Consider the following 10,083-nt stretch of genomic DNA (forward strand, 5'->3'; position numbering starts at 1 on the left):
AGTGGTAGTGGGTGATAGGAAATATAGCAGGTAAGGCATACTTGCCGACAATCAGCTCCAGCCTTCCGGGAGGGAGCTGATTGTCGGCTAATAGCGGGGGGCGGGGCCGGCCATTTGGGGCGGAGCGGGCATTTTGTGCCACACTGGGGGCGGAGCCGCACGATTGCGTCATCGTGACTCCGCCCCCTCTTCACAATGCCATGATTTTCGGCATTGTGAAGCAGGGGGTGGGGCCACGATGACGCGATTCTGCGCGAATCGCATCACCGGGCCCCCCGCTGTGGGTATTTCTGTTTTTTTTCAGGGGGGAGGTGGGGAGGGTCGGAGACTTCCGAGAGGCTTGCCTGCCTTTCTGGGGGGCCGGGAGCGGCACCCGAAAATCGGGAGGCTCCCGGACAAATCGGGAGGGTAGGCAAGCCTGAGGTAAGGTGCAGTGCCAGGGAGTGGTAGTGGGTGATGGAAATTATCGCAGGTGAGGTGCAGTGCCAAGGAGTGGTAGTGGGTGACTGGAATGATAGTGGGTGAGGTGCCAGGGAGTGGTAGTGGGTGATGGGACTTATAGCGGGAGAGGTGCAGTGCCAGGGAGTGGTAGTGGGTGATGGGAATTATAGCAGGTGAGGTGCAGAGCCAGGGAGTGGTAGTGGGTGATGGGAATTACAGTGGGTAAGGTGCAGTGCCAAGGAGTGGTAGTGGGTGATGGGAATTATAGCGGGTAAGGTGCAGTGCCAGGGAGTGGTAGTGGGTGATGTATATTATAGTGGGTGAGGTGCAGTGCCAGGGAGTGGTAGTGGGTGACTGGAATGATAGTGGGTGAGGTGCCAGGGAGTAGTAGTGGGTGATGGGAATTATAGCGGGAAAGGTGCAGTGCCAGGGTGTGGTAGTGGGTGATGGAAATTATAGTGGGTGAGGTGCAATGCCAAGGACACCGCTGATACCGTGGAGACATACATGATACAGGGGATATACTATATACATGATACTATGGTGAGTACATCTGTCCTTTCACTTTCCAACTACTGGCGAGAGGCCGAGTGGAGGGAACTTGTCCTGTTAGCAGCCGACCATCATCTCCTTTCATAAGGACAATGTAAATTTAGTCATTGGATGTAATCAAATATAAACATTTATGATGAGCAGCAAAATAAACTCAATTTACATCACTAGTATAAACTGAGAATATAACTTACTGTATAAAAGATGCCACATGAAAGTATCCCTGGGAAATCTGAGAACACCACAGGATTTGTCATCATTGGATTATTGTGGCTTGATATGAATGAGGTCAAAATCCCAGTGCCGGCAGCCCGATGGGTGAAGATTTTGACAGCGCAGGTAAGTATACTATCCCTCCCCCTCCCCCCCCCCTAGGGGTGCCTAAACCTAACCTTACCCACTAGTGCCTAACCCTAACCTCCCCCCAGGGGTGCCAGTGGCGTATCTATAATGGGTGCAGTGTGTGTGAGGCACACGGGCCCCCGGGTCCAGGGGGGCCCCGCACCGTACACACTGCACCCATATTATTTTAGACTTACCTATCCGTGGTCCCACGTCGGGTGTCTGCGCATGCACACTAGAGTGTGCCCGGACTCTACTGCGCATGCACAGAACGCCAGAAAAATGTCCACCACGGCCACTTTCCGGTGTTCTGCGCATGCGCAGTAGACTCCGGGTACACTCTTGTCACTGGAGTCTACTAAGGCTCCGGTGGTTGGCCAGCCGCTTCAGTTGGCTGCCAGCCACCGGGGAGAGAGGAGCGGGCCCCGCACAGGAAGTGCACACGGGCTCCAACCTCTCTTAAGACGCCCGTTAGGGGTGCCTAACCCTAACCCCCCTCTCAGCACCCTAAACCTCCCGGGAGGGTGCCTAGCCCTAACCTATGCCGGGGATTGACAGTCGGGAAGCCGGCGGGTAGTATTTTGACCATCGGTTTCCTGACTACATCCCGTTATTTCCATGTAATATAGCTGCAGAAAGGCTTTACGGGAGGTGTGCCTACTTATAGATAGACCTTGTGTTTGACTTTAAAGCCAAAACATAAAAGGAGCAAAACAAATAAGATGAAAAGACTCCTGGAGCACCAAAACATTCTAACTCCATTCAACTTTTAAAAGTTCTTTCTTTCTTTATTATGTTTAGTTTGAGGGAATTTTTTTCTTGACTAGAGTCCACCCAACATCCTCCCCCCCCCCCCTTTTTTGTTTTCGGTTTTGTCTACTAATTTATTTATTTTTTTACTATTTCTTCTATTTGACGGTTGGCCACACCGTTGCTGCTAGATATTTTCTAGTTTTCTGTCATTTCTTTTTTTGTATTTAAAATTGAATTACTGTATATTGTTGTGACTTGATACAGTTTTTTTCATTATAAGTATATTTTAAGCTGTTAATGCTTTGAAAATTTGTCTGTATCTTAATATTGTGATTCGCTTAATAAAAAGATGTTTTAAAAAGAAAAAGAAAAGACTCCTAGGTTACCGCAGGAGAAATTTGTTATTTCTACACAGTCAAAATTTGAATAATTGGAGAGAAACAAGAAGCAGAGTTGCAATGTAGCTAAACGAGTAATCAGACAAGTCTGTGGGTACACAGGTAACGGTACATCAATTCCTTTAGCATCTGTAGATCTTGCTTATACCTCTTCTGCACCAACCTAAATTATCCCAGGTTGATGTGGATTGTGCTGCATGCCGTCCGATTGGCCGGCTTCAGTGGCGCTTGGAAATGACATCATCTCTAAGCGTCCACTGCAACGCCGGAAGAGCCAGGTCAATGCAGACCCGGCTCCGGTGTGAACGGCGCCGACTTGGGAATATCCTGGGTTGGCGCCGCTGTATGAAAGGGGCAAGTTCTGGGGGTCTGATCCGGGATTGGAACCCTGTTCCAACCTCTGAGTTAGACCCGGAACTTATTCCAAAGACATCTCCCTTTGCCAGTCTACTTACCATGCAACAGGTTTGTGGCATGGTCAATGGGCATGAGATCAATTGCTTGATCCAATTAGGTGCGATCACCTCCCCAATTTTGCTCCTAAATTGCATATTAATCTGCAGAGCCATAGGGGTGCGTATTAAAATACGCAATTTAGGGGCTATTGCAAAGTATGGATGAGCACTGCATCGCGCATTATTGAATCGACCCCTAAGGCCTAACAGCACAGAATCATGTCTGGTATACAGACTAAAATAATTAAGTAATAAAGACAATTTGAAAGGTTAGATTTAAAATCATCCAATAGCCCCGGCATCTTATATTACTTGGTCAGACAGGGGACTGGGCGTGATAAACAAACTGATTAGCCATCTTTAACCAATGACTGTATCATTTGGTCCAACGGAGCTTGTTCTCCCCCTCTACAAATTTATACGGCTCTGACTAAATTCTATTCCCAGAGTTCTGTTGCCTGCTTACTGGAAAATCAAATTGCGCACCTCTCTAGTGAAAGTAATTAGGTCAATTCAATTTTCAGTGCTGTGCCACCACACACATTACCACTTATATCAGTAAGCAATCTTCCCATGTGTTCATTGCACACCTCTAATTACTGAGAGGAAAAGTGAGCAAAGATGTATCGCTGCGGAGTACCTCTACCAATGTTCTGGGGGCATATCAGGGGGTCGGGAAGATGGGACAGAATTGCCCATTAAGACTTATCTGCATCTGCGTAATTAAAATTATTAATGTGGAGAAAAGATCCATGAGGCTTTAAATAGAAAAAAACATCTACTCCTTGTTTATTAAGAAAAAGCAAAACTTCAATTGTGTCCATGTAACCAGCTGGCTGCAGACAAACAGGACGTCTCCATCTACGCAATTCACCAGTCATGAATCAGTTCTCCACTGTGGCCACTAATCAGCTATGGAGAAGACTAACTGAACATCAGGTCTGATGGGCAAGAGGTTGTTGCCCAAACATCTTCCTGGTGGCACCGAACTAACAAATAGTAATATGTGCCCCAAATGTCTGGCACGCCGAGCAATTTCTCTGGTTCAGTTCTCCACCTCCTCTACCACCGCTTCATCCTCATCCATCTTTTCCTCTTCTTCCTCAACCTCTTCTCCTGTCCTGGTCGTCGCCATCTGTTTTCTTGTCCTTGTCTTTCTTCCTCATCTCGGTAGCTTCTTTCTATCCCTTCTGGTCCCGTCTATAAGCTGAGGGACAGGAAATAAAAAGTCAGAAATTGTCTCTGCGTGTCACTAAACTAAAGCAACCAGATGGAGAGGTTACCACTTGGGAAAGGCACCCCATACCAGCCTTACTAACATATGGCGCTCTGTGACCATCTACCCAACATCAGCTACAATGAGCCACACGAGTAATGTTGGGAGACCCACGCATTTCGCACTGAAAAACTGCAGATCATATTTAAAGCTGTATTGAGGTAAGTTTGCTCATTGTTGCAGAACAGCAGTCATGAGAAACCAATTAGGTATCATGTTCAGCACCCCTATACCTATGATGTTCTGAAAAGTTATCTTCAGAATTTCACAGAGACCTTCTAAAAAGGGATGTAAAATCATATATGGGAGAAAGTTAGAGTCTTCAAGACAAACTTTCCGTATACCATGCCCCACCTATTCTGCTTCCGGATTGGTGGTCTCACTGACCGCAGTCCATCGCGTAACAGTGAGGGATGGTAAAACTATGGCGACAGCTGTCAAACACTGTATCTTGGGTTCGGGAGCGCTCACCCTCCAGGGACTTTCAGTGGTGTCAGGAATCACTGAAACTCCATCTCCTCCACGACCGCCAACACATCAGTCACATTCAGTGTCTTCCTCTTCCCCTTCATTATAAAGGTATTAGCGCTAAAGAAATAATAGTATTGAAAAGCACAGAAATGATATGTTCCCATATTATGAATGGCAGACAGCAGCAAGTCAGTGACTTAATACAGAGTCTAGGAGGGGTTTTATCATCAATACATATAATTAAAATTATAACTTTGCATATTTAATAGCATAGCCTTTATGACTCTATTTGGTATATGTCAGGGAACAGGGCAGGCTATATACTCTGTAATCGCAACTGTACTTAGACTGGATAATTAGTAAACAAAAAACAAATTGTGCACATAGAAGCACCAGAGCAGAGAGCGACACCCCAGGCAGGAGAGAGGAACTGCACGGGTTCTGCCAGGTGCAGGGTGCTAGAATGATCACTAAAATGGCAAGTGGGGGGGATAAAACTCTCAATATTGAGCACAACAGAGTGTCGGTCTCATAACATAGTACAGCATGAAAACAAAAAAAAAGGCTTTGATGCTATAAAGATAACATTGAAAAGCAGAGAACACATCCCAAAATACAATGGGCACGATTTATTTCAACGCAAATTGAATAGCATCGGGAAGGAGCTCCTGGAGCTATTCAATTCTGCGTGCTGCTAGGTTGGGGAATGCCCATTCTCCCGCCCCTTGCATCTTAAACAGGGTGTTTAATCGTGAGAAACGTGAATTCTCCGACTAAACTTCTCAGCGTGATGCTGTTTTATATATATATTATAAGGGCACAGTCGTGCCCTTTTATTAAGGCTGCATCTAAAAAAATGGATTTCTCCATAGAGAATTCCAGAGGGGGGGCATGGTGTTCAAGGGGCTACACCTCAAAAGCTATTAGAGGTACGGTTCTGAAATTTGGCATGGCTGGGTAGAACTGTCACTGGGTACTGCATGCCAAATTTCAGGGCAAAAGCATAAAAAATTAGGACATGGGAGTAATCTAAAGCTCCAACTGTCACTTTTTTCTGACATTCTCAATTAGGAACCCTTTTCTGCTATAGTCTTTGGGGGATTTTTGGGAAGGCATAAATCAGGGTAGGGGTGGAATTTAGACTTGGGGTTTGTTTTATTAGGTAGCTACTGTGCCAGGGTACGTGCTTATGGGTTTCAGGTAAATTAGAAAGTTACCTCAAGAATGCGCCATTATAAAGATAGGACTTTTCAACTTGTTGCGGAGCCTCAGTAGGAGCCTCCAGCAGTTGTTCTCACTGTGGCTTCACTTGGGTGCACAAAGACGGCCGTCGCTTGTGGGCGATAGCAGTGCTGGAAAACACCAATGGTAGCAGCGGCGGGGACACGGAGGCGGGGGTGGGGACATCAGTGGTGGCGCGGGTGTCGGCGGTGGGTCGCGGGTGTCGGTGGTGTGGGTGTCAGCGGGACCCAGCGGCTGCAGAGGTGCGGGCGATGGCTGCAGGCCTGGATCTGACAGGACCCAGTCCATGCTAGCCATTCTGCCGTGAACAGCAGCGGCGCCCATTTAAAAAATGGCTGGCGGGGATCTTCTCGGATCCAGGCCTGCTGCCAACACCCAAACAGGCACCGGTCCCGCTGCTGCCGGGTGCCACCAATGATGACAACGCGAGCTGTGATTGGCTCGTGACGGCCATTTTTGATTTGACATCATTGGGCGGCTGCGGCACCTGAAGAGGATCACAGAAGCCCTGGGGAGGTGGCAGCCACCCCCCAGGTGAAGACTCCAGAAGCCCTGGTGGGTGGGTGCCCGCCAGGCGAAAACGCCGAAGCCCTGGCGGGATGGTGCATGCCAGGCGAAGACGCCATAAGTCCTAGTAGGCGCAGCCATGAAAAAGAGCTGACACAGGCTGTCGCCCACTAGGTGAAGATGCCGAAGCCCTGGTGGGTTGGTGCCTGCCAAGCGAAGACACCAGAAGTCCTAGTGGAAGGCAGCCATGAAAAAGAGCTAACACAGGCTGCCGCCCACTAGGCAAAGACACCGAAGCCCTGGCAGGTTGGCGTCTGCCAGGCGAAGACGCCGGAAGTCCTAGTGGGAAGCAGCCATGAAAAGAGCTGACACAGGCTGCTGCCAACTAGGTGAAGATGTTGAAGCCCTGGTGGGACGTCGAAGCCCTGGTGGGTTGGCGCCCACCAGGCGAAGACGCCATAAGTCCTAGTGAGCAGCAGCCATAAAAAAGGAGCTGACACAGGCTGTTGGCCACTAGGTGAAGACGCCGAAGCCCTAGCAGGTTGGCGCCCACCAGGCGAAGACACCAGAAGCCCTAGTGGGTGGTGTCCACGTAAAAGAGCTAACACAGGCAAAGATGCCGAAGCCCTGGTGGGTTGGCGCATGCCTGGTGAAGATGCCGGAAGTCCTAGTGGGAGGCAGCCATGAAAAAGAGTTGACACAGGCTGCCGCCCACCAGGTGAAGCCGCCGAAGCCCTGGCGGGATGGTGCCCACCAGGCGAAGACGCCGGAAGTCCTAGTGGGAAGCAGCCAAAAGAGCTAACAGGCTGCCGCCCACTAGGCAAAGACACCGAAGCCCTGGCGGGTTGGCGCCCACCAGGCGAAGACGCCGGAAGTCCTAGTGGGAGGCAGCCATGAAAAAGAGCTGACACAGGCTGCCACCAACTAGGTGAAGACGTTGAAGCCCTGGCGGGACATTGAAGCCCTGGTGGGTTGGCGCCCGACAGACGAAGATGCCATAAGTCCTAGTGAGCAGCAGCAATGAAAAGGAAAAGAAGTAACACAGGCTGCCACCTACTAGGCAAAGATGCCGAAGCCCTGGTGGGTTGGCGCCCGCCTGGTGTAGACACCGGAAGTCCTAGTGGGAGGCTGCCACGAAAAAGAGCTGACACAGGCTGCCGCCCACTAGGTGAAGACGTCGAAGGCCTGGCGGGTTGGTGCCCACCAGGTGAAGCCGCCGAAGCCCTGGTGGGTTGGCACCCACCAGGTGAAGACACCAGAAGTCCTAGAGGGAGGCAGCCATGAAAAAGAGCTAACACAAGCTGCCGTCCACTAGGCGAAGACACCGAAGCCCTGGCAGGTTGGCATCCGCCAGGCGAAGACGCCGGAAGTCGTAGTGGGAGGCAGCCATGAAAAAGAGTTGACAAAGGCTGCCGCCCACTAGGTGAAGATGTCAAAGCCCTGGTGGGTTGGTGCTGACCAGGTGAAGCCGCCGAAGCCCTGGCGGGTTGGTGCCCGCCAGGCAAGGACGCCGGAAGTCCTAGAGGGAAACAGCCACAAAAAAGAGCTAACAGGCTGCCACACACTAGGTGAAGACACTGAGGCCCTGGCAGCTTGGCATCCGCCAGGCGAAGACGCCGGAAGACCTAGTGGGAAGCAGCCATGAAAAGAGCTGGCACAGGCTGCTGCCAACTAGTTGAAGACGTTGAAGCCCTGGTGAGACGTCGAAGCCCTGGTGGGTTGGAGCCCACCAGGCGAAGACGCCATAAGTCCTAGTGAGCAACAGCCATGAAAAGGAGCTGACACAGGCTGTTGCCCACTAGGTGAAGACGCCGAAGCCCTAGCAGGTTGGCGCCCACCAGACGAAGATACCAGAAGCCCTAGTGGGCGGCGGCCACATAAAAGAGCTAACAGGCTGCCGCCCACTAGGCGAAGATGCTGAAGCCCTAGCAGGTTGGCGCCCACCAGCCGAAGACACCAGATGCCCTAGTGGGAGGTGGCCACGTAAAAGAGCTAACACAGGATGCTGCCCACTAGGCGAAGATGCCGAAGCCCTGGTGGGTTGGCGCCCGCCTGGTGAAGACGCCGGAAGTCCTAGTGGGAGGCAGCCATGAAAAAGAGTTGACACAGGCTGCCGCCCACCAGGTGAAGCCGCCGAAGCCCTGGCGGGTTGGTGCCCGCCAGGCGAAGACGCCGGAAGTCCTAGTGGGAAGCAGCCAAAAGAGCTAACAGGCTGCAGCCCACTAGGCGAAGACAAAGAAAGCCCTAGCCGGTTGGCACCCACCAGGCGATGACTCCGGAAATCCTGGCGGATGGGTGCCCACCAGGCGAAAACGCCGAAGCCCTGGTGGGATGGTACATGCCAGGTGAAGACGCCATAAGTCCTAGTAGGCGCAGCCATGAAAAAGAGCTGACATAGGCTGTCGCCCACTAGGTGAAGACGCCAAAGCCCTGGTGGGTTGGCGCCTGCCAGGCAAAGACACCAGGAGTCCTAGTGGAAGGCAGCCATGAAAAAGAGCTAACACAGGCTGCCGCCCACTAGACAAAGACACTGAAGCCCTGGCAGGTTGGCGTCCGCCAGGCAAAGACGCCGGAAGTCCTAGTGGGAAGCAGCCATGAAAAGAACAGACACAGGCTGCTGCCAACTAGGTGAAGATGTTGAAGCCCTGGTGGGACGTCGAAGCCCTGGTGGGTTGGCGCCCACCAGGTGAAGACGGCATAAGTCCTAGTGAACAGCAGCCATGAAAAGGAGCTGACACAGGCTGTTGCCCACTAGGTGAAGACGCCGAAGCCCTAGCAGGTTGGCGCACACCAGGCGAAGACACCAGAAGCCCTAGTGGGTGGTGGCCACATAAAAGAGCTAACAGACTGCCGCCCACTAGGCGAAGATGCTGAAGCCCTAGCAGGTTGGCGCCCACCAGCCGAAGACACCAGATGCCCTAGTGGGTGGTGGCCATGTAAAAGAGCTAACACAGGATGCTGCCCACTAGGCGAAGATGCCGAAGCCCTGGTGGGTTGGCACCCACCAGGCGAAGACGCCGAAAGTCCTAGTGGGAAGCAGCCAAAAGAGCTAACAGGCTGCCGCCCACTAGGTGAAGACAAAGAAAGCCCTAGCCGGTTGGCACCCACCAGGTGAAGACTCCGGAAGTCCTGGCGGTTGGGTGCCCACCAGGCGAAAATGCCGAAGCCCTGGTGGGATGGTGCATGCCAGGTGAAGACGCCATAAGTCCTAGTAGGCGCAGCCATGAAAAAGAGCTGACACAGGCTGTCGCCCACTAGGTGAAGATGCCGAAGCCCTGGTGGGTTGGCGCCTGCCAGGCAGAGACACCAGAAGTCCTAGTGGAAGGCAGCCATGAAAAAGAGCTGACACAGGCTGCCGCCCACTAGGCAAAGACACTGAAGCCCTGGCGGGTTGGCGCCCGCCAGGCGAAGATGCCGGAAGTCCTAGTGGGAGGCAGCCATGAAAAAGAGCTGACACAGGCTGCCGCCAACTAGGTGAAGACGTTGAAGCCCTGGCGGGACATTGAAGCCCTGGTGGGTTGGCGCCCGCCAGACGAACATGCCGTAAGTCCTAGTGAGCGGCAGCAATGAAAAGGAAATGAGCTAACACAGGCTGCCGCCTACTAGGCAAAGATGCCGAAGCCCTGGTGGGTTGGCGCCCGCCTGG

The sequence above is a fragment of the Taudactylus pleione genome, unplaced genomic scaffold (genome assembly GCF_031769625.1).
Source record: "Taudactylus pleione unplaced genomic scaffold, aTauple2 ptg000678l, whole genome shotgun sequence".
NCBI classification, from domain to species: Eukaryota; Metazoa; Chordata; class Amphibia; order Anura; family Myobatrachidae; genus Taudactylus; species Taudactylus pleione.